At 46.2% G+C, this 25,155-nt stretch overlaps 1 pseudogene; it reads left to right on the plus strand.

The window, feature by feature from the left end:
• LOC146871179 (E3 SUMO-protein ligase KIAA1586-like) overlaps nucleotides 1-23,004 on the plus strand; it is a 41,050-nt pseudogene extending 18,046 nt beyond the window's left edge.
• The last annotated feature ends 2,151 nt before the right edge of the window (nucleotides 23,005-25,155 follow it).

The raw sequence follows: 25,155 nt of genomic DNA on the forward strand, positions 1-25,155 counted from the left end.
GGGATCATGCATGCACGCATGCGCAGCCGCTAGCAATGTTGTGAGTCTAATCTGCAGAGGGGCTCTGTGGCTCCGCGGGTACGGGCTGCCAGGGGTATCGACCACAAGTTCCTCCTGGGAGACCACAGTAACGAGGCGGCTGTGCACTGGCAGGCCCCCTGGGAGAGCGGGGACTGCTGCAGTAATCGGAGGCGGCCTGGGTGCGATCGCTTGACTGCCTGGAGGGGACCCTGGTGTGGACGAGCTACGCGATCGTTGTGGGGCCTGAGAATACTCTTCTATGCCACACTTTGGGAGGAGCTGATAGATGGTCCTGGACATCTTTCATTCTGGCCAGCTGGCCCACCTTGGGTGGCCAAGAGTTCCTCATTATCGGTCCTATTCTACTTGCCCTACAACCGCCTTTGTCTCTGCTTAACCATGATGACCTCCCCTCTGGTCCTGCTACTACGGCAGCCATATACCTGCCCGGAGAGCTGCCTTCGCCCGGAGTTTCAATCCAGGTCAGGATCAATGTCTCTACCTAGCACTGTGATCCTCTAGGGGACTCCCACTCCCATGCTGACCTGCATACTTGGAGGTCCTATTCCCTGGGTGGTAGGTTTTGGCCCCGTTACGATCCCAATCCCTCTCCGCCACTGGACACTACCTAACCTTCTATCCCACCGGTATGATGGTTTAGAGGGGAGTTAGACCAGAGTCCCTGACCGTGCATTTCTAGTCACCTCCTGTCCACAATCTCATTGGATAATCCTCACTTGACTTCAGGAATATGCACCCTCCTCTTCTTATTCTTATTCTTTGCGCTATCGCTACCCTGGTGGCCCTTCCTCTCCCTATCATGGCTTCCATTCGAATTAAGTCGGGAGTTAACTGCTTCAAAGTCATTTACCTACCCAATCTGACCAAAGCAGCAGCAAAACGGTTCAAGCACAACACCATTCAACAGTTCCCTGATTCCCTCTTTGTTGATCAATTCCGTAATGGGTGCCTAGGGAAACTCAAAAATGACTTAATTTTTTTCACTTATGATATCCCTTCCTGGTCCACCAGCTTCTTCAATTCCTTCAACGTCTCTTCTTCCTCATCCATCCCGCATGGACAGCGGCTAAATATTTCCCCCTCCACTAGCTTTAATGGCTCTCTCACCATTATACTTTACAATAATGGTACTGTCTTGATACAAGCTACAGACTCCTGTCTTTCCCTCTTTGATCATCTCTTCCACTCCCTTCATCCAACCCTTACAACTATGATTTCCCCGGATTCTCCTTTGAGCTGATCTCCCTTTCTCCCCCCCTGACTCCCCGATACTCGATCAGGCCGCGCTCCGTTTGCTCCCTCCCCTCCCACTCCTCCCCCTTCCCAATTGGTTCCTCCCCCTAGCTCTTCTACCTTCCCTTCCCAATTGGTTCCTCCCCCTAGCTCTTCTACCTTGCCTCCAGCATCCACTCCTCCTCCCTACTGCACCTGCCCGATTCTCCTACGCTTTCTCCTCCCCGCTAATCCAACCAACCTCCCCCCTTATTATTCCACCTGTCTTACGACCTGGTCTACCGATCAACTTTCCTTACCTTCCCCCTTCCCTCCCCCCGTCATCTCATCCCTTTCCGCTCTTCCCCGCCCCTCGTCCCCTTAATTCTTCACTTCCACCTCCCTTCGCTCTTCAACCTCTCCTCCCTCTTCCCGTGCTTCCTAACCATGTCTCCTTCCTCGACAATTCCTTCCTCGTCTCCCCCTCACTCCACCTGTTGCCTGTCCCCCTTCAATCACCATTCATAACTTACAGTACTTGTCCAGCTCCTTCCTCTCTTTTCTCCCCATACTTCTGGCCTTCCTTGGATCCCCTCCCTCCCCCCCTTGTACAGCACCCTCTCCTCTCTTCTCCACGTACCTTTGGCATTCATCTAACCCCCTGTCCTCCCCTCCCTCTTCTCCTCTCTTCTCCTCTCTTCTCCCCTTACCTTTGGCCTTCATTTGACCCCCTTCCGACTCCTCATCCTTCTCCTCCTATTTATGATCTCTACTCTTCCCCTCTGTTTAACACCCGTAAAAATATTTCTCTTCCCACCTCTGTTTTATCATCCTCTCCTATCGCCCACCATTCTTCCCCACCTTCTACTCTTGCTCCCCAACTCCCCACCCATTCCACCACCCCTCCCCTCCCCTCCCCTCTCTCCTTTTCCCACTGTACTTCCTCCCTTTTCCCCCTCCCCCACCTTGCCCCGTCCTTCCTCACTCCCTCCCATTTCCCGCTCATCCATATCTCCCATTCCTCAATCACCCTCTGCTCCACCTCCCTTATACCGTTCCCCCACCCGTCCCCCCTCACCCTCCACACTCCCACCCTTTTCCATCAAACCACCCAACACTCCGTGCTCAGCTCTCCTCTCTCTAGAAAATAAACTTGATTCTCTCATCTCTTCCATTTCCCAGCTTGTAGCGGCCATCTCATTTTTAAGCGCTAAGATGTTCCCCTTCCCTAATACCCCCCGAGGAGTTCCGTGCTCCCGCGCCCCAATAAAGCAAACCACAGTCTGTCCTCTACAGACATCTCCAACTTACTAGCCAGCTACAAGACCACCAGTGTCACTCCCCCTCTACCTTCATCTCCCAGAACCTACCAGCCTCCCTCTTACCGGGCACCCTCATTCAAGAATCTTATCCCTATCTCCCTTAACAGCCCTAACACCCCCATCACTAAAACAGTTGTGTCAGAGCTGCACTGCTTGCTACACAACTGCAGATCTGCAATCAAACACAAATTGGAAATTTCTGACATTATCACCCTCCAGAATCTTGACATGTTCTTCCTCACTGAGACCTGGTTTAATGACTCCTCTCATACTTTGTTTGATCTTCTGGTACCCACTGACTACTCTATCCTCAGAAATGACAGATCAGACAAAATTGGGGGCGGTGTCGCCATCATCTTCAGGAATTCTCTTCAAATGAAAGCCTTCCCTACCACCCTTTTCCGTACATTCGAATGCCTATCCCTAGAACTTCAAATACATCATGGCTCACCTTTTAGATTCCATGCCATCTAACACCCACCCGGTAACTGCTCTTCCTTTGTGGAGGAACTCACTGACTTCATCAGTGACCAATTTTCTCAAAGTGACAGACAGATCTTCCTGGGTGACTTTAATCTCCATTGGGGCTCTTTGGAAGACTCGGCTGCCAACAAGCTTGCCACCTTTCTCTCAGCCAACGATCTCTTCCAACATTGCTCTGAAACCACTCATTCCAAGTACTCAATTCTGGATCTTGTTATATCCAAAGCAGACCTGCTGACTACTGCTCCCCAATCCATGTAGACTGGTCTGGCCACTTCCTCGTTCCCTTCCGTTTTCATCTTTCGCATGTTATAACTCTCGGCCAACCTAAAAGAGCTACTACCTGGTTCCGCAACACTAAAAACATTGATTTTGACACTTTGTGACTCTGCTATGCGGTCACTTCCTAGACTTGACCCTAACGTGGATGTCAACGCTCTCATCACTCAGTGCCACTCAGTCCTAGCAGTTGAAATCGACAATGTCGCTCCACTCCAAAGCAAAAGGAAAAGACACACCCCCTCAGCACCTTGGTTCAATAAAGCTCTCTACAATGAAAGGAAAAACCTTAGAATCCTGGAGAAACATTGGAGAAAATCTCCTTCTACCTTCAATCTCTCTCTGCTACGTTCAGAAAGATCCAAATACAACAACCACATCTTCCATGAAAAAGCATCCCATTTCAAATCCCTCCTTGACTCAGCCAAAAACAGACCCAAAAAACTCTTTGACCTCATCAAAAACTCAAACTGTTCTCCCCTAACTACTAAGCCCGAGGACTCCATAAAGAAAGCAGCCGACTTCACCATTTTCTTTGATGAAAAGGTCAAAGCACTGGTGGATCAAGTCACCCACCCCACCCCCTTTGAGGAGCGGAAATCCTTAGTCACCTGGCAATACTTTGACATCATCTCAGAAGATGACATCCTCAAATGCATCCTTGAAACCAAACCATCCAACCACTCCTCTGACCCCATCCCTTGCATCATCGCCATCGATTTCTACACCCATACTCTCTCTTACTGGACCGGGCTAGTTAATCTCTTCCTCAGTCAAGGCTCCCTCCCTGTTGCCCTTAAATCAGGAGAGGTTACCCCTCTTCTAAAAAAAACCTCCGCTGATGCAACCGACCTCAACAACTTCCGCCCTACCACCAACCTCCCTTTTCTTTCGAAAATCACTGAAAAATGTGTTGCGAAACAAATTTCCCTACATATTATGGACAATAATCTCCTCGATGTTTTCCAATCTGGCTTCATCCAAAATTGCAGCACTGAAACAGCCCTGCTGCAAGTGATTGATGATGCGTTGCATATACTCGACTCCGGGGAATCCTGTCTTCTGATTCTTCTTGACCTCTCTGCAGCCTTTGACACTGTTAATCACAGCACCCTCCTCAACACTCTACAACAGAGAATGGGATTGGATGGCACAGTGCTTAAATGGTTTGCCTCTTTCCTCTCTGACAGATCCCAAATGATTAAGATAGCGAACAGTCTTTCATCTCCATTGGCTGTAGGTCAAGGTGTCCCTGTTTAATCTCTACGAATGACACTCAAATCTACCTCAAGGTGTCTTCCGCACACGATCTCTCTTTACTCGACTCTACTCTCAACTCCATCCACAACTGGATGTTAGCTCACCAACTCATTCTAAATCCCGCCAAAAGTGAATTCCTCCTCCTTTCGACCTCTCTCTCACCTCCTCCTGTTAAATCGTGGATGGATCAGCTGAACCTGCTCAACAACAAACCCATCATTGTCGACAGCGCTAAATTTCTAGGTGTCATTCTTGACAAAAGACTCAACTTAATCTCCCACATCAACTCTATTGCCAAGTACGCACTGTACCAGTTGCGCCTTCTATGGGGGATCCGTCGGTTCTTCCCGGAGAATGACTTAAAAACCTTGGTACAATCGCTGGTTCTCTCAAGACTGGATTATTGCAATTCTCTTCTGACGGACCTACCCAAATCCCACCTCTCCCTTCTCAAATCCATCCTCCATTCAGCAGCTCGCTTCATTTCAGGGTCTAAACGAAGCAACCACATCACTCCTATCCTGTCCTCTCTTCGATGGCTTCCGATTGAGGCAAGATCTATTTACAAAACTGCCTGCATCACACACAAAGCCTTGCACATGTCCTCCCCTCGTTACCTGGCAAATACATTAAAATTGTCCGGAGGCTCTCGATCCTCTCGTAATGCAGAAAAGCTTCTCCTTGAGCCCCCCGTCTTCAAAAGGGAAAGATCGATGGCGCAATCCTTCTCACGCAATGCGGTGAGAATATGGAACTCACTTCCCCCATTGCTCCGTCCCACCTCCTCTACCCGGATATTCAAAGCTGAACTCAAAACTCTTCTCTTCCAAAGACACTTTCAGAACTAATACTTTCATAGTCCGGCCCCCCTTGGAAATTCGCTCTTCATTGTAAATGTGTATTTTTTCCTGTGCATCCCTCACCCCTGCGTGCTGTGTTGGATTTTGTGTTTGTGTACCCTTTATTCTCAGGCCCCTCTTGGAAGTTCACTCTTCGTTGTAAATTTGTATTTTTTCCTGTACATTCCTCACCCCTGTGTGCTGTGTTGGATTTTGTGTTTGTGTACCCCTCATTTTTAGTCGGTGTAATGTTATATTCTGTACCACTTTTCTCTTGTAAGGTAACTAGCTCTATTGTACAGCGCTCTGACACCTTTGGGTAATGTCCGCGCTTTATAAAAATGCACTAAATAAAAAAAAATATATACATGTGACCCGAGGGAACAAGAAGCCGCCATTGGTGCACTCATCCAATGCCACGATGCAGTGGGCATCTATGGCGCGCACCTGCCACTTGCAGCACTAAGGCAGCATTGCTGCTGACCTGGTGTCACCAACAGAATCAAGGAGGCATCATGGTGTCAGTCTTGCAGCAGGGGAGAGCAGCCTATGCAGTAACTCTGTATTTAGGACCAGTGCTTTAAATGGAAAAAAATAAGTGCAGGTACTCACCAAAAGGAGCAGAGGTCGGAGTTTAGGGAGGTGCTAAGGTGGGAAAAGGGGCGGGGTTAGCTTTTTGACTTTGCCAAGGTTGTATGCACAAAATGCATGCATTGTTAGAATGTCAGATGTATCTGTCCATTCGTTATCTCACTAATAACTATATATATGGCACTTACTGATAAGTGTTTATTACTACCCAAAGTATCCTTTTGTAGTATCCTTAAAATAAGAAAAGATTGAGGAAATAACAGCGAGGTTCTAAATATATGCCTTCTTGTTTGCAGGCAGGTCCTTGCTGCAGGGTCATAACTCACTAAGCTATATTACAAGGATCTTAACTTTTGACCTGCAGGTAACACAAGGCTCTATGCAACAAAAACAGTAATGTTTTGATTTATTCTGCATTCCGCCCATCAATGGTGTGTCTTTTGCTCAGTTTGTACAGCACACACTATACGTGGTAGTAATTTATCAAGATAACCATAAAGGAAATGTGACGTCATTAAATGTTATGCTGTGAAGAAAGGCGCAGCAAGATACTGTAAGGTGACCAGTAGAAGCTCCATCGTTTCTTTTGTGAGTTCGTATGTGTTTGGTATGTGTTTAATTGTATGTGTGCATGTTGTGTGTGTGTGTCTACCGATGGAATCTGTGTGCTGGGTGTCCGTGCTTGTGGTTTTCGTAAATGTTTGCGTGTGCGTGCTTGGGCATGAATCTTTGGTGCATGTACATCTGTGCAGTATGTACTCATTAGTGTCTGTGCATTATGGTTTGTGTGCATATATCCGTTACTGTGTTGTGTGCATCACTACTGTGTTTGCCTACGGTGCGTGTCTATTTGTGGAGTGTGTGTTTTATTTGTGCAACAGTGAAATCGAGCATTTCATGAACATTTGTTTTAAAAAAAATGTTAGTAAAATTGAAGGGTATCCGAAGAGTGTGTTCTTCCGAGTGAGCTGTGTTCATTCCTGTGACTCATTCTGAAACAGAACAGCAGCCAGAGTTCAGTGCCTTCCTCCAGCACCTACTTGTTTTCTCAACCTTACCTACACAAACACTTGGCACTTAGCCGATATAAAGAAACACGTTTCGTAATTTTGAAAGCCGTGCCTCGTCGTCCCTCTACGTGAGTGTACTCATTCTGGAAGGAGTTACTGTTACTCATATGAGGCATTATTATACTTCACAGAAAGAACACATTTCACAACAAGATAGAGTTTTAGAATGAAGAGGGACTCTGGAAATAAAGATCAAGTTGTAATGGTAGCCAGTGAAACACTTGCTTAATAGGAGCTGAAGAACGGTGGATCATGCACCCAGGGCAGGCCAGCGAGGCCGGCACCCGGGAGGAGTCTGAGGCCGAGACGGGCAGGCCTGCTGGCGCCTGTCCTCAGGTGCGCTTAATGGCCCGCTTTTAGATAACACTCACTGAACATCACTCCCACAACCATAAACCCACTTTTAAATGAAACGCTGCTGGAATATTCAATCCTGAACAGTGCGTCCCACCGCCACCCATTTGATTTTACAGCCCCCTCTGAGCCCCACTGTGAAAAGAACAATGGATAAGATAACCACTCTTCAGCCCCCCCCCCACCCCACCCCCGCTCTGATGACTTCCAAACTTCCAAAGCAGCTCACGCTGGTTCCTGGCGACAAGAGCTCCCGTGATTAATTCCGTACAGTGCTTGTTAAAGGTGCTGCAGAGGTATCAGTGGAGGGATAAAGGAAGCGCTGCCTGGGTTGAATTCAGGTCCAATGAGTACCTGTACTCTCTTTGTTCTAGGAAAAGTGTCGGTACTCAAGGGGAGAAAATGAAAAAGTGCCGGTACTCAGTAACGGTGAGTACCAGCCCATTTAAAGCACTGTTTAGGACGGGAGAGTCACCGGGGCTATAATATGCCACCTGTGGCACCGAAGAACCTCCGTGAGGTGATCACAGCACTTTTGGTGAGGGCAGCGCATCTCCGATGCATGCCTTTGTGTCGCATATGAAGTCCTCGGTGCTGCACTTGTGATCGACCATCTATGGAGACTTGGCTTTACTGACAAGCAGGAGAGGCTACGAGGTCATGAACGGGTTATTGCCGAGGCCCTTCGTAGCCCCTGCTGAGAGTAGAAAACAGTGGCAATGCCCTTGTGCCACAATCATACCTACTGAGCCATCAACAGTGACCTTTTTTCACCTGCAGGGCAAAGGAATTTGGACAGTACCTTTGTACCCCGTGCCAGGTAGAGGAGTTAGTGAAGATGCCCTCTCGCCCCCTGCAGATTGGAGAAGACATCCGTTATGCATGCCCCTGTGCCACCTGCAAGGAGGCACTGATGGTGTCGATGTGCCACCTGCAAAGTCTAGGACTAATTGGGGATGCATGTGTGTCACCTACAAAACCAATGAACCATTGGTGATGCCATTGTGCCACCTATAAAGTCAAAGTGCTTTGGCGGTACTCTTGCACCACCTAGAGGATAATAAAGCCATTGATGATTCACTTGTGCCATTTGCAGGAGAAAGGAGAAATAATTCGTCAAGGGGTCACGTTCAGTGCGTGTGTCAAAGACATTATCCGGGGTACCCTTTCTCGACTTGCAAGACAAAGGAGGCGTTGCTGGTGCATTTGTGCCACCTGCAGAAATAATGAGCCTCCGTTGCTGCCCTTGTGCCAACTGCAGGACAGAGAAGCCATCTTGTTTTTCTTTTTCCATCCGCAAAGTCAAGAAGCACTGGGGCTGCTTCGTTCCACCAGCAAGAGAAATAAGACACCAGTGGTGTCCTTGGGCTACCGGCAGCCAGGGGCTACTGGTGGTGCCCATGCACCACCTGCACGACAACAGAGCCAGGGTAGGGTGACCAGACGTCCCGGATTTCCCCGGACGGTCCCCGTTTTTGGAGAAGTGTCCCGGTGTCCGGACACTTTTCTTCAAATTGTACAAATGTCTCGGTTTTTAGGTCTCGCGCCTAGCGTTGCAGTGAGCTGCACTGCTCGCGCAGCGAGAGTCCTTTTGTCTGGGGTTCCGAAACGGAGCCTGGACTCTTACACGCTCGTGTGTGTGTTTTTACTTTTCTGTCCTGCTATTGGCCTTGGCGTGCGTGTTTGTTACTAAGACAGCACGCAATAGGCCAAAGGCGGGCGCATTGCTCCGCCCATGGCCTATTCGTGTTTATTACGCGCATTGCTGACATGTGTTTCCAATTATCGTGCCCAGACACGGGCGGGATAATTGAAACCACATGGCTTTTGTGGCGCGCGCGCACCACTCGCAGGCTTCCATGTTTTCACTTTCGCAATCGCTTTTTTTTTAATCTGTCATTTTTTTTTTATCTCTGTCCCTAGTCTCCATTTTATCCGTTCAGATGTTCTTAACTACATCCACACTCCTCAGTCCACTGTCTGCGCTGGGTTTCTAATGTTTCTTTTACAACCCCTTGTGTTTTATTGTCTGTATTTCTTCAGTGCACCCACTTCCTCGCTGCTGCAGCGAGAGATGGGAGCAGCAGCCATGATTGGCTTCCGCCTGCCCTGGCCCCCTCCCGAGCCGCTGTATTTACACACACGCTCGACTGCGGGCTTCTCTCTGGGAGCTCTGGAGTTATTTTTAGATTGCGGTGTCGCAATCAGTGCCGCTCAAGTAGCGTCAGAAGCGGGAGGTAGTGGGCCTGTGAGCCGCTCACGCCTGCGATGAGCACTTGAAGGACTGTCTCGCGAAACTCCTGCTGCGACGCAAGCATAGCTCGGATAGCATTTTCCGAAGGACGGCCTCTCACGCGCTGTGGGCCCTACTGAGAGGAGCAGCAGCGGGCTGCTGTGATCTATTAACAAGTACTGACGTACGTGTCTCGTGCACTGGGCCCTTCATCCTTGTCGACTAGAACTGTGAGGCTATGGCAGCTGCGTGATGTTTGTGTGCATTGAAACATTGAAAACAGTGGATGTTTTAGAGTCTAAAAACAAAGATCATAACTTAGCGGCACGCTTTTTTGCAATTGAAAGCTCAAGTTCTGCAGTACATCTATTACAAAGATGGTAGCAAGTAATGTGTTCATGGTAGTCACCTTAATTAATCTCATACATGCTGAGTGAAATGTCAAGTGCTGTAAGGAAGACAAGTGTTTTGGTGCCAAAGGACATTCTGTTAATTAACATTAACCTGGAGCTGATACATTTGCGCTGATGTTTTCTAGTAACACGTCCCAGCCAGAAAAGTGTCTCGCATTACTTAAAGTTTTAGCTCTTGGCGTTGCATTATTATTAGCAATTCCAATAGCTGAAAGTTTCAGTAAAGCTTCAGATCGCCTGCAGGCTTGAGCTCTTGGGGTTCGGGTGTGCCCCAGATTCGTGCGATCCTGACCACCAGTGCCAGCTCACCATGCCATCATTGCCAGCTTCTTACAGTGCACACAAATGGATGTTCCACTCACTGCCCTCATCATGTGCATTCTGAAGCTGTCCAAATAGTCCTTTGCTTCTTTTCTGAGCTTGCGGCCAGTGAACTGTTTGTGATTTTCTTTTTAAGTGAAAGTCTCTCGCTGTTTCTCTTTTTTCATGCTCTTCCTTCCCCCTCCCTCCCTGTCTCTCCCCTCTTCCGCTCTCACTCTCCCTCCTCCCAACTTCTCTTTGTCCGCCTCCCTCGTTCTCTCTCCCTCTCACTCCCCTCTTCCTCTCCCTACTTCTTGCCCTCTATCCCTCTTCCTTTCTCTCTCCCCCTCCCTCTCATGCTTCCTCTCTCTCTCTCTCTTTCCCCCTCCCTCTCATGCTTCCTCTCTCTCCCTCACCCTCTCCGCAAGACAAGGCAACAGTCTCAAAAGCATTTGCAATGCAATAGGTCTCTCTTTACTGAAGTTTGAGCTATTGGTGTTGCATTTTTTTAGCAATGCCAATAGCTCAAACTTTAATAATGCAAGACCTATTACATTGCAAATGCGTGTTTGGTAGTGCCAGGGTTATGTCCTGGTTTTTAAGGTAGGGTCGGGTGAACCTGCATGTTAATCACAGTGTTGTGCAGGCTCACATTTCCACAGGCTCTTAGAAACGGGGACAGAAGTTAAATTCTTTAAACTCTCCTGCTGTGCTGCTTCGCCTCATTCAAGCAGCACAGCAGGATTTAATGAGGTGTGAATGGGGGCTGCAGAGGCCTTAGGGCAAGGCCAGGCCCAGCAGCAGCGGGACCCTGGTGCTCTTCCCAGACCGGGCGGTAGAACACAAATATATATATATATATATATATATAAATTATACTTCAAAATGCCCTTGAGCTTCGAGTGCGCACTCGACAACCGCCTCCCATCGGGTTTAGACATGCACTTGTGCCAGCAATCCTGGGATGATTTCTTCGCCCGACGCGTTTCAAGGTACATTACCCCTTAATCATGGGCTTGGAACAAACAGTGCACAAATGTTCTCCCTTTCAAGCGTGATTTTATTGGCTCATTACCCTCAGTGGGCTGTGCTTAGTGCTTTGAGCATGCTGGGACTCGTAGTTCTCGGGAGAAATTCGTACCTTCCCCGCAGTGGGTTTGTGCACTCTTTGTGAATTAAAATCCATTCTTTAGCCTCCTGTAGGCTCCGGACATTGGCACAAGATCTTTTGATGCTGGCAGATTGCGCTGAAAGACGGGTTGAATATAGTTTCAATCCTCAGCCTCTGAACATTAGTAGATGGTGCTGCTCTCCACGGCGCGGGCCGCCGTGATATTCATTATACTTCAAAATGCCCTTGAGCTTCGAGAGCGCACTCGACAACCGCCTCCCATCGGGTTTAGACATGCACTTGTGCCAGCAATCCTGGGATGATTTCTTCGCCCGACGCGTTTCAAGGTACATTACCCCTTAATCATGGGCTTGGAACAAACAGTGCACAAATGTTCTCCCTTTCAAGCGTGATTTTATTGGCTCATTACCCTCAGTGGGCTGTGCTTAGTGCTTTGAGCATGCTGGGACTCGTAGTTCTCGGGAGAAATTCGTACCTTCCCCGCAGTGGGTTCGTGCACTCTTTGTGAATTAAAATCCATTCTTTAGCCTCCTGTAGGCTCCGGACATTGGCACAAGATCTTTTGATGCTGGCAGATTGCGCTGAAAGACGGGTTGAATATAGTTTCAATCCTCAGCCTCTGAACATTAGTAGATGGTGCTGCTCTCCACGGCGCGGGCCGCCGTGATATTCATTATACTTCAAAATGCCCTTGAGCTTCGAGAGCGCACTCGACAACCGCCTCCCATCGGGTTTAGACATGCACTTGTGCCAGCAATCCTGGGATGATTTCTTCGCCCGACGCGTTTCAAGGTACATTACCCCTTAATCATGGGCTTGGAACAATCACGCTTGAAAGGGAGAACATTTGTGCACTGTTTGTTCCAAGCCCATGATTAAGGGGTAATGTACCTTGAAACGCGTCGGGCGAAGAAATCATCCCAGGATTGCTGGCACAAGTGCATGTCTAAACCCGCGCTCTCGAAGCTCAAGGGCATTTTGAAGCATAATGAATATCACGGCGGCCCGCGCCGTGGAGAGCAGCACCATCTACTAATGTTCAGAGGCTGAGGATTGAAACTATATTCAACCCGTCTTTCAGCGCAATCTGCCAGCATCAAAAGATCTTGTGCCAATGTCCGGAGCCTACAGGAGGCTAAAGAATGGATTTTAATTCACAAAGAGTGCACGAACCCACTGCGGGGAAGGTACGAATTTCTCCCGAGAACTACGAATCCCAGCATGCTCAAAGCACTAAGCACAGCCCACTGAGGGTAATGAGCCAATAAAATCACGCTTGAAAGGGAGAACATTTGTGCACTGTTTGTTCCAAGCCCATGATTAAGGGGTAATGTACCTTGAAACGCGTCGGGCGAAGAAATCATCCCAGGATTGCTGGCACAAGTGCATGTCTAAACCCGATGGGAGGCGGTTGTCGAGTGCGCTCTCGAAGCTCAAGGGCATTTTGAAGTATAATGAATATCACGGCGGCCCGTGCCGTGGAGAGCAGCACCATCTACTAATGTTCAGAGGCTGAGGATTGAAACTATATTCAACCCGTCTTTCAGCGCAATCTGCCAGCATCAAAAGATCTTGTGCCAATGTCCGGAGCCTACAGGAGGCTAAAGAATGGATTTTAATTCACAAAGAGTGCACGAACCCACTGCAGGGAAGGTACGAATTTCTCCCGAGAACTACGAGTCCCAGCATGCTCAAAGCACTAAGCACAGCCCACTGAGGGTAATGAGCCAATAAAATCACGCTTGAAAGGGAGAACATTTGTGCACTGTTTGTTCCAAGCCCATGATTAAGGGGTAATGTACCTTGAAACGCGTCGGGCGAAGAAATCATCCCAGGATTGCTGGCACAAGTGCATGTCTAAACCCGATGGGAGGCGGTTGTCGAGTGCGCTCTCGAAGCTCAAGGGCATTTTGAAGTATAATGAATATCACGGCGGCCCGCGCCGTGGAGAGCAGCACCATCTACTAATGTTCAGAGGCTGAGGATTGAAACTATATTCAACCCGTCTTTCAGCGCAATCTGCCAGCATCAAAAGATCTTGTGCCAATGTCCGGAGCCTACAGGAGGCTAAAGAATGGATTTTAATTCACAAAGAGTGCACGAACCCACTGCGGGGAAGGTACGAATTTCTCCCGAGAACTACGAGTCCCAGCATGCTCAAAGCACTAAGCACAGCCCACTGAGGGTAATGAGCCAATAAAATCACGCTTGAAAGGGAGAACATTTGTGCACGGTTTGTTCCAAGCCCATGATTAAGGGGTAATGTACCTTGAAACGCGTCGGGCAAAGAAATCATCCCAGGATTGCTGGCACAAGTGCATGTCTAAACCCGATGGGAGGCGGTTGTCGAGTGCGCTCTCGAAGCTCAAGGGCATTTTGAAGTATAATATATATATATATATATAGATATAGATATATATCAGTGTTAGAAGTGGGGGGGGAACGTAAGGGCACGGCGTGCCCCTACTTTTAAAAATTATGTTAGTCCGTTCCCCTACTTCTTGATTTTAAAAAAGCGTACCGGGACTGCCCTATTTTAAAATGACACCTTTATTATCCAGCCTGTGTGGTCAACCGTGCACATCGACGAAGGCCTCTGCAGCGCGCCCGACCTCCTCCCTTTCCCCTCTGTGTCTAGAGGCCTGCAAAGTGACACTGAAAGCGGCCATCAGTCTAGCATAGCGTGAAAACGGCTGCCCTGAGCCCGTGATTCACACCTCATTCAGTGAGGACGCTACCTGCCTGCCCCCACTGTGACCAATACAATGGTCACATCAGGATACTTTGGTGTCCCCCACCCCCCCTTCCCCGCTCACGCAGACTGACGGATGCCACCTGGGAAAGAAGAAAAGGGCTTCACTGAGGACTTTGTGACTGTGAATCTGCTCTCCAGCCAGCCAGAACTGAAAAGCTGTCCCAGCCCCACTAGCCTCTCCTGGAAATTGTTCTCCGTACCTGCCCAGAGGTCCCCGGCCCCTCCTTTACAGCTCTGCTCTTTTCTCTGTACCAGGGCCTGCAAGAGGAGCCTGGACTGTCTCTGAAGTTGAACTCCACAAACAAAGTAAGTTGGGAAAGTAAAATACCTGGTGCATTTTTTAACCCGAAAATGTCGAATGTCTTATCTGCTGTTTTTTATGTTATTTTTTTTTATGTGTAGCAGACATGACAACCCTCCCGATTCAGGCGGGAGACTACCGATTTGAAGGCTAGTCTCCCGCCTCCCGATTGAAGCATCTAGAAACCCGATGCCAGCACTAATTACGTTACCTTCAGCTCTAGGCTGCAAAATATCGAAAACACATTTTAATGGGATGTTTCAAAGATGGACTAGAATTTCTTTTCATGTCATGACAAGAATAAGCGCATTTTCGAGTTGGGGGATTTTAGGTTAACAGGTTGCATTAATAGTCTCATATTAAAGGCAAGCATGGGTCCCTGTGCTAAGAAGCTGTAACTCCTGAAGACTACACCCTGAACAAGTATGATGGCTTACGACGTTACAGTGGTTTGAAGTGGCCAAAGCTTCAGTTCTTTAAGGAAATCTCTGTCTAGAAACGTGGTTAATTGGCTGTGTAACGTTTCCTAACATACACTTGGTAAAGAAAAATATATCTTTAACTGTACAGCTAAATACATCATTAACTAGTCTGAATTAACGTGTGAAATCTGATATATTTTTAACTTCCGATATTTAACATGACATGTTCACAAAGTCTGCTTTTTAAACCATAAATGTGATAAACCTAGTCGTCCCTCTGGTGAAGCCGTGATCTAACATTAAATACACTATTGTGAAACAATACCTATGAGGCTAAAATTGCTAGAAACTACGCTACGTGCCAGCATTTTGTTAAATAAACATTTGAGCTACTATGGTCAAGAAAGGGACTTATTAAACCAACGTTGAACCTGGTATCATGTTATTCGCTACTTATTTGATGTCCGTTGTCCTACCTGTTTTCATCATTATATTTTCTGTTATAGCGTCCAACACATAGATCCACAAAATATTATTGTAAGATTGTTGAGCGAACACAGACCTTCTGGCTCTTTTGAACATCTGTGCTGTAGTAGAAGATGCATAGGTGACAAAACGTTCATAACCAATACACGATGATTAAATTAAATTAGACAAATTGATCCTTTGACAAATATAGATGTAAGCTTTAATGTCTCTCAGTGTTTCTGCCCTACCTTGCCCCATCCCTTACCATGGACCTTTCATCTCACCTTACAGTTTGTTTTTGTGCGTAACCGACACCCGGGCTGAGCCATGGGTGGCAGTGCAGTCTTTCGTCCTTTCAATGTGGAGCAATCAACTGGAAACATACATTTGTATTTGTTCCCAGAATACAAAGGGGACTCCTGGTGCAAAGGTTCTGCTCTGTAATGAGGGTGGTCTGCACTTAAAGCACAGAAGAGATCAGCACACACCCTTTCTATTCATCATGTCTAAAATGGGAAGGCAACATGTGATTATTTAAGGTTTAATATGAATTATTCACATTAAAATACATTTCCAAAGTCCGATATGTTTCCAATCACAGAATGTCCCCAATATGCTTAAAAGTGGAAACACAAGCCATTTGTCTCCGAGCCATGGAGTTTCTGTCATCAGCACTTCTCCTATTTTCCACAGGGCCAGTTCAAACATGAAGAGCAAAATATCCTAGTTTGCAAATGTTTTCTGAATAATTATGATCCTGGCATATTTGACACATAACACATCTGCTACATAATCTGACAATTTTAACTTACAAATTGTTTGTAGCTCAAACGGATCAAAAGTTACAAAAAATGTGACTTGTGTTGCTGCAAAATGGACAGCCCTTCGTAAATGTTGCTCCCCAAGTGCGCCGGGTATGCTCAGACATGGGTACCGGGCTCACTGTCCCAAAAGCAGCTAAAGTCAGAAAGCCGGTAGCGAGAGCTCAAAAGATATATTATCAGTAGTCCGGTAATGAGAGATTAGTAGTTTCTCGGATCTACTTTAAAGTGAAGGATCAATAAAGAACTGTGACAGGTTTTCTTTTCCTGAGTCTTATGCCAATGGAACAGTAAAATGTATAAACTATTTAACTGTGTCGGTTTTGCACAATACCCTTTCTCACCATGGCTGGTGATGCGTGAGAGTAGTGTAGCGTAATGCTAGAGCTGAACAAGAGCGTACAAAGCGAGTAAGGGTGCCTTTTTTTTTAGGAGGATTTCCAGTCTGGGTGTTGCTACACCCAAGATAATTTTGAAAAAAAAACTATAGGGTCAAATTCTGCATTTTATTTTCAAAACCCCATTTTTACACAAATTCTCTCAAAAGCCATTACTGTGCCAAGACAACATAGCCTGATGCTCCCCAGGAGTTGACCACATTTCTTTTCAAGATGCACAATATGTTCCTCCCATAAGTAAATATTTACCTCCACTTTGCCAAGGCCTGTGTTTTGTCCTGCTTGCTCACATGTTATCTCACTCAGGCTCACTACCCCCATTATTCATTCTCATTCACTTTCCCTTTTACTCAAAATTGCTCACTTGCACTCACTCTTCAACATTCGGTATCACATTCTCACTCTCACTCAGTCTCACCACTTTTTCCTACTCTGATTACCTCATTGTAACTTACAGTTTCACTTACTCTACGTGACTCATTCTCACTCACTTTCTCTCACTTTCATCGACATACACTCTTTCACTCATGCTCAGTTACATTCAGGCACTCACTCATTCACACACACATTTACTTACTCGCACTCATTCTTCTTTGCAGGACACTTGAATACATATGTGCTATACTATGTTTGAGCAGATAGCTGGCTGACATGAATAAGAATTATTTATTTATTTATCTCACTTGTAAAGCGCACTATCACCTAACAGGCATCCTGGCGCTGACAATCAAGAGTGCACAATTTGTGGATAAGAAGGAGCCCTTGTGGGTTTCCGTGAGTCAGATCAGATTCTCTTGAAGAGTTCCTTTGTCTCTGAGCCCTGCTTAACACATGTGTACAGGAGGAGCCCTATATTCATGTCCTCAATGTTTGAGACAAAAAATACTCATTGATTTCTGAACGAAGTAACATGTCGTTCCTGCTTATATTTTGCATGCTTTACATAATCCTGCATTCCCTATGAGTGTTTGTTCTTTCCAGAATGTTGTTACTTTTTTTCAGGCACTGCATAATTTGAAATGAGTCACATCCAGGTGCTTATAATGGGGCAGAATTGGGTTGTAGCCGAAGACAGTGCGAGTTTCACTCAGCGGGGCAGAAGGGTGTTCGGTGGGGATAGGATGTGGCATTATGGCCAGAGCTACCGAATTTGGATCTGGGGAACCTGGTTCAGCCTTCATGCCTTGTCCATCAGACCACTCCTGAGGGAGCACCCATGATAGAACTTAGAAGGCCCCACTAGACCTTAGAAGCCCTGGTCTCTTAGCACCAGCAGGTGAACCCTACCGGTGGCCTGTGTTGGGTAAACTTGAAGCCCTGTCCACCACAATCCATACCGAAGTTCACCACCAGTCTTGCGGGCAGGTCTACAAAGCAGCACACCCTAGAGCAGCAGTGGCTTTGTCACGGAGGTCACAGGACCATTGAGGCCAGTCCACCTCACGCATTGGTGCCTTCATAGGCCTTGTTCCAGTAGTACTAATGCAACTCACCAGGGATTTGCAATGCAGGATTTGCATGCACACCAGACTAAGGAGCATGTTTTCAAGGGCCTTGCGTCATGCTTGCACCTTGCAATGTGGTACATGCACAATGCAAAGCCCGAAGTCATATTTTAAAAGCCACGTAAAACCACTTTGCATGTCTTTGAACGGCCTCATAGAAATGGAGTACTGCAACGCAGCACAAACTGCTGCATTGCCTTACTGTGTGCACGGAAGGTGTTGCGGTAGGTGTTGCATGGGAGACTGGTTTTGTAACTGGGGACTGGTTTTGCAACAATGCTGCGAAATCGGCCCCCTGTAACAAAACCAGCAGAACTGTGCAGCATAATGACTCACTCGTAAAAACGCAGAAATCACTGCAGAGTTCCTTGTAACCGCAGTAGTTTTCCTGCAATAATAAAAGTCTCCCACACAACTCCCACGGTTTTTAACACATTAATAGATTTACAAGGACTTCTGGGAATGCGGCAAAATCTTGCGCTGCTCCAGAGGAGGCATAACTAGGAGAAATATATTTATTTCTCCTTGTTTTTTCCTCTTTCAAACTGTGCTTTATTCTGCAGCCCACATAAAAAGATGAAAAAGCCTCTCAAGATGTTTTTTGTACAGGTAGGTGCCCCTTCCTGCACAAAAACAATCCTGCATGCAAAGGAGGCCCCCTTGCACCATGGGGCAAGTGTGCCTGCGTTGAAGCTAGGCTGTCGAAATGGCGCCAGTGCAGGGGGAAAAGACAGGAATGCACCATATTGGATAAATACCGTGCATTCTTGCCCTTTCCCTGTGTTACAGGGTAGCGCAGCAAAGTAACTTGCTGTGCTGCCCTGCGCCACCATTCTCATAAATATGTCCCTAAGCTCACAAACTTCATTGTCTCTCTGCTTCATACACAAGCCCTTTTAGCATGTGTTGCCTGCTTTGGGGGCACTGCAATTATGCAGCAATGGAGGACAACATTATGTTGCAGTGTTGACTAAATGATGCAGCAAAAAAGACTGCAGTGTTATGTAGTAAATGTTCTGATACATTATTATTTTGACATTTTTACACATACTAACAGTCTCTGGAAAGCTTTCGCCTCTTTAATTCCAGTGTAACATGCAAATGCAGCGGTGGGAAATGTGACCGGTCAACCTTTGCACATGGCCTTCCACTTCACAGCAACACAATTCACGTTGTTTAGTAATTTTTGATCCGTTTGAGCTACAATTAATTTTGTTAAAACCATCAGATTATGCGGGAGATGTATCATGTGGAAAAATACGGCAGAGCTATAATTATGTGGAAAACATCTGCAAACTAGGATATTTTACCATTCATGTTTGAACATCTAATGCTGGCCTCGTGCATGCTGCGTGAAGCACATAAAAAAAACATAGGACTACAACTTTGCAGTGCTCGAGTGTCACTGAATGACGTAGTCAACAGTGCTCCCAGTACAGAAAACATTGACAGTGAGGTACAATTGTTAATAAAATTTAACTATTATGCACACACTGCCTCAGATAACTAAAAAGCATTATGCCAGAACTTATCAACTAATTATGTTCCATGTCTTGTTTACCAGCTACTATAAGATGTGTACTGCAGTAAGACATCTAGGGGGTTGACTTGGTCCATTCAAGAAGGCCCAACTTTATGAGAAGGTGCAGGAATGGGCAGCAGAGCTCAATAGTTAGAACAGTGGTCTTTAAACCAGGATTTACTGGTGTCTAGCAGTTTTTTTTTCCCTGAACTTAGTTATGGAACAATTTAAAATTGAGCAGTTCCCATTCTGTAGATACCACTGCAAAATGATCATTATTTTCTAGCAAATTCATGCTAACTTTTAACATTCCCTTCTTTATTTGAAAGATTTCTCAGATCGTGCTGTTGCAGACACTCACCAGAAACCGAAGGAGGGTGTTTCTGTTCTCAAACCAGAAAGATAGGTCATCATCAAACCACGGCACTGCAAGGCTATAGAGGGATCAGGTTTACTGCTAGATCGGAGGCAAATCAGTGTCACTGCATAGGCCGCAAAGCACAGTTGTCACAGAATCTCGGAAGTAGGGGTGCTTCCTAAATCTCTTCCGCCTGCCACATAAATTGCTACTTACCCAGAAGCTTCGCAGTATTCGACTTTCTTCAATTCAATGTCAAGTTTTAAAGAGGTAAAGAGCCTCAGCCAGGTTCTGAGACTATCCAATCTATTCCCTCACATTTATTGGGACCTGCTCATTGATACAAACAATGTAGCATTTCATTCCCCCATTATTTCATTGCATAAATGCATGTACAAATATTTTTCAAGTAAATGCCTTAAGTGTGGGCTGACACATTTTAATTTACACCTTAGTTTTCATTGTCAAACGGCTAATATTCAATATAGTGTTTACCGTGGGATTAAAAAATGACATGGACTCTTTCTTAAATTGTCTTGTGGAAAATCCCAATTCGTACCGACAGCCAGCATTTAAAATAAATCATGAGTTATGGTACAGTGCTTATTTTAAAATGTATGTATTAACATAATTATTTATGCAGATGCTTCAGTGGCTGCAGAAGAAAAATGCTCCAGCCACATCTCGCGAAACACACAAGTCCCCAGGCTCCAGTTCGGAAGGACCAATGGCAAATGCAAATCAGGGTTTTGAAAGGCAAACAAGTGAAAGTGGCAGGATGCCCAAGAAGAGGAGAAGAGTCGATTCTGAAGACGAAGTATTGTTAGATGGCTGTGGCACTAACGACAGTGACATACTCCTCCAAGGAAATGTGGTGGAGAGTGTGGATCAAATTGATCACCCAGCCTGCTGGACTTCGGAACAACTTGAAATCAACCGTACAGAGTATCCATGGCTCTTATTTTCCAAAGGCAAGCTTGGATGTAAAGTGTGCAGGAAGGTAAATCTTAAAACAAAAACAAGTCAAGGTGTGCATTTTTCCATGGAATGGGTAGATTGCTTGGTCATCCCATATGGCCCTTCTAAAGACAAGCAGTTCATTTATCTGCGGAAAAAAATATTTCGTCATAAGAATAGCTCCTGTCATCTTAAGGCACTAGCTATTTTAGAACAGAGGGCCCGTGAAAGTATTCCACAGTACAATTTGAAAATGCAAATGATAGTACATGAAGAGACATGCCGTGTATTCAGAACTGCAATACAAAATAGGCAAACATGAGCGCCCTTTTTCTGATATGCCGTTAGATATTGATTTTCAAAAGATGAATGGTGCAGACTTGGGCAGAGTCTTGCATTCGGATCACAGCTGCGCTGACATAATAGGCCATATTGCTGCTACAATGAGGTCAAGGCTGATTGATTGTATCTTGCAGAATGAATCAAAAATAAGCCTCATGATAGATGAATCTACCACAGTTAGTAAATTGACCACACTAATTATCTGTGTAAGAGCATGTGTTGATAAACACAATGAGCCACTGACCTTTTTCTTAGACCTTGTTGAGTTGCCAAGCACAGCAGCAGATATAATCTTAGATACCTTACTTGCATGCATACTGATGAGTATTTAAAAAGTCATTTGGTTCAGCTTGTAACAGATGGTGCTTCCAATATGATAGGTAGGAAATCCGGTGTGGCAACTCTTCTGAAATTGAAATATCCACAATTGAGTGTATGGCACTGTGCTAACCACAAGCTGGAGCTTGCTGTGGGTGATGTTTGTAAAGAAGTCGCAGGCATTAATCAACTCAAAGTTTTTTTTGATAAACTATATACCACCTACCATGCCTCTCCGAAAAATCAGAGAGAGCTTGAGGAATGTGCTCTGGAGGTAGAAGTAAGACTTCTGGCAATTGGAAAGGTGCTAGATGTACGTTGGGTGTCCTCAAGTGAAAGATCTGTGAGAGCTGTTTGGAATAACTACAAAGCACTTAGTAAACATTTCATGGAATCTTCCGAACACTCAACGAGGAGTGACATTAAGCAGAGGAAATATGCTGGTTTTAACGGTTTATTAACCTCCCTGGTGTATGTTGAAAATATGGGCATTTTATATGATGCTCTCACAGAATTGGGTGACCTATCCAGAAGGCTGCAGCGGCGTGATATGACCATACCCGAGGCCGATCGTTCAATACAGAGGCAGATTTTAGTGTTTGAATCAATGGCTGATTCACCCGGGCCCTTTGTTTGCTACAACTGCATTAGATGCTGCTGAACGGATGCAGTTTGCTGGTGTAGGACTGTAACAGAACAAAGGTTGTGTTAGCATCAATAAGGCACAGTTCCTTGGGAGCTTAGCAAATAACCTGCGAAAAAGGATGACAATGTCTAATGCTTCAAATGTTTCTAGATGCACAACCACAAACAATGATGAAATAGAATACAAAGAGTTAGTACATAGAATGAAACTCCTACAACCAGTTTATTGGCCAGATCCAGTAGACATCTTATACGGTGAGGGAGAATTACAAAACCTTTGTAGCAGGTTGCATGTATTTGGTACTAGGCAGTACATCCTTGGTTTCAGAGAGTACAAACAAAATAAAAATTGCATCCCTGAAAGCCTGAAACCATAAGTGCACATTATAAACACCTTTTGTACCTCAACTGCTGAATGTGAACGGGGCTTTAGTGTAATGAATGATGTGCTCACACCACTGTGGAACAGAATATCAATCAATCGTCTCTCTTCTATAATGTTCATAAATATCGTGGGGCCACCTGTCATAGAATTTAAACCTGAATTTTATGTTCAGAAATGGTTAGAAAAAGGGAGGAGAAGTGCCGATGAAAGAAACTGCATGGCTCGGAGACAAATGGCTTATGATTCCACTTATAAGCGTATTTGGAAAATTCTGTGATTGGAAACATGTCCCACATTGTAAATTAATTAAATATAAACAACTTATATTTTAAACCTCAAATAAACATGTTTGATTCTTTGAATTAAATAACGTTATAAGCTGTAAATGGTTAGTGAAATGCCAAACGTTCAAAAATTGGTATGTTTTGCTATTTCTAGCCACACCTCCGACTCCGCCCACTAATCCAATCCTCTGCTTATTCCTGCCCCCTGAGTCTCTGCCCACAGTTCCCCTACTTTTTTCCCCCACTTCGATCACTGATATATATATATATATGAAGCCCTAAGACGTAATAGGACATTTAGTACTATTTCTATTTCAGTGCCCGTGTCCAGGTTTTGTATTCTAAAAATCTGGTCACCCTAAGCCATACCATAGCAAGAGAAAGGGCCCATTACTTGCCACCAGGCCTAAAACCCACTTGCTTTGAGCTCTCGCCTCTGTCCTAGGCTCACCGGCCGCATGGGGAGGCGCGGATAAGCTCTTTGTGCATGTTCTATTTCCCATAAATATAGTTAAGGGAAGGGGAGATTCATGCGGTGGCCAGCATGGGTGGGGCCGTGGGCACCAAGGAAGGCCCTGTTGTGTCTCCGCTGCGCATGACCTGATGCTACGGGGGCGCCTGGTGCTCCGAAGGAGTCTGGAAAGAGCCATGGCGAATCGTTAATTCTGGAAAGAGGACTTGACAGGAATCAGGACCGGACAGGCCTTTTATTCCTCCCTCCAGTCATAAAACGCGAGCTGTACGTGAGGGCACGGCTACACCGAGCCGTTCAAAGCGCACACGGGTCCAAGTGACACTCACAAGCCCTTCGTTTCCAGGAGCTGACAGGTGCAAAGCTTTAACCGCGGTGTCAAATTAATTATTTCCTTTAGTCATTCATTCACTCACACACCTATAGGTGATTTTCTAGTGTGTGTGTGTGTTGGAGGCCCCGGGGATGGTGCCGTGAAGCAGTGAACAGGATACTGGAGCAGCAGCATCCAGCGTGGTTAGGCCATCCACAACCTTACAGGTGTTCCCACAGCAACGTGCTGCCCATACCTACACCACCCTGTTCAACCAGTGGTGTAACGAAACTTGAGGGGGCCCCCCTGCAAAGTACATGGAGGAGGCCCCCCGACCCTGGCCCACCATCTAGCACTTTTGCTGAGGGGGGCCCCCTGGAGCTCAGGGCACCCTCCCCCCCACACCGCCCGGCGTGCGGGGGCTTATGTTACGCCACTGAGCATGTCCAATGAGGACATTTCAAACCCTGAGAAAAATGCCCATTAACGACCTTACAGATTAATGAAGAATCCTTTGTGTGAGAAGCTTTTTCCAAGACCCCCATGCATCTGCTCCTAACTACTCTGACATCCTAGCCTCCAGGGTAGATGTATAGCTTCTCCTCGTGCACAGCACATCACCTTTTAGTTTGTGGCTTGGAGGAGAGGGCTAGTTTCAGTCTCCTATGGTCCGAAGTGCAGACATGATTAAATCAGCCAATAGGTGACCATCTTTTAGGAGCTTTATTCTGCCTTAACCCCTTATCTATGGAGATACATAAGGTCCTAAAAGCATTAGAGATAATCTCTGAGGGCCTCCTCCTCCAGGGTGAGTGCTGATATAGCTTCCCTATTCTCCATCACTAGTTTTCGCAAAGAAAGCATCCCTATCCACCCTTTCCCATTTTACCCTCACACCCTTATTGCGTGAGTGAAAGGGGGCCAAACTCTCCTGCTTCCCTAATGCCCCCAACAAATGAAGGTCCAGTAATACAAATAGGGGGTTGTGATCTCTGACACAGAAGGCAGGTACATTGTAGTCAAATTAGTTAGATCACGGGGTACCATAATAAAATCCATCTCACCTTTCGAGCACCTTTACCCCCTTATACGTAGCGGGTAAAGGGTCTCCCAGTGCCTTATAGTCTTTAGTAATAGTAAAGAGCTGGTGGTCATCGCTCTATTCAGCGCCTCTCCAAAGGGGGTGTGCTGGAAGTCCTCCCCATCTGGTGTCTCCATACCGCAGGCAGAGGGACCCCTGTTCCCACACAACCTCGTGTTGAAATCCCCCGGCCAAACTATCAATGTCTCCTTATTACAACTGTCAGAAAGGCTCGCTAAATCCCTCCCAAGATCTTCAATGAAGGTGATCAGGTGAGA

Source organism: Triturus cristatus, chromosome 1_1 (genome assembly GCF_964204655.1).
Source record: "Triturus cristatus chromosome 1_1, aTriCri1.1, whole genome shotgun sequence".
NCBI classification, from domain to species: Eukaryota; Metazoa; Chordata; class Amphibia; order Caudata; family Salamandridae; genus Triturus; species Triturus cristatus.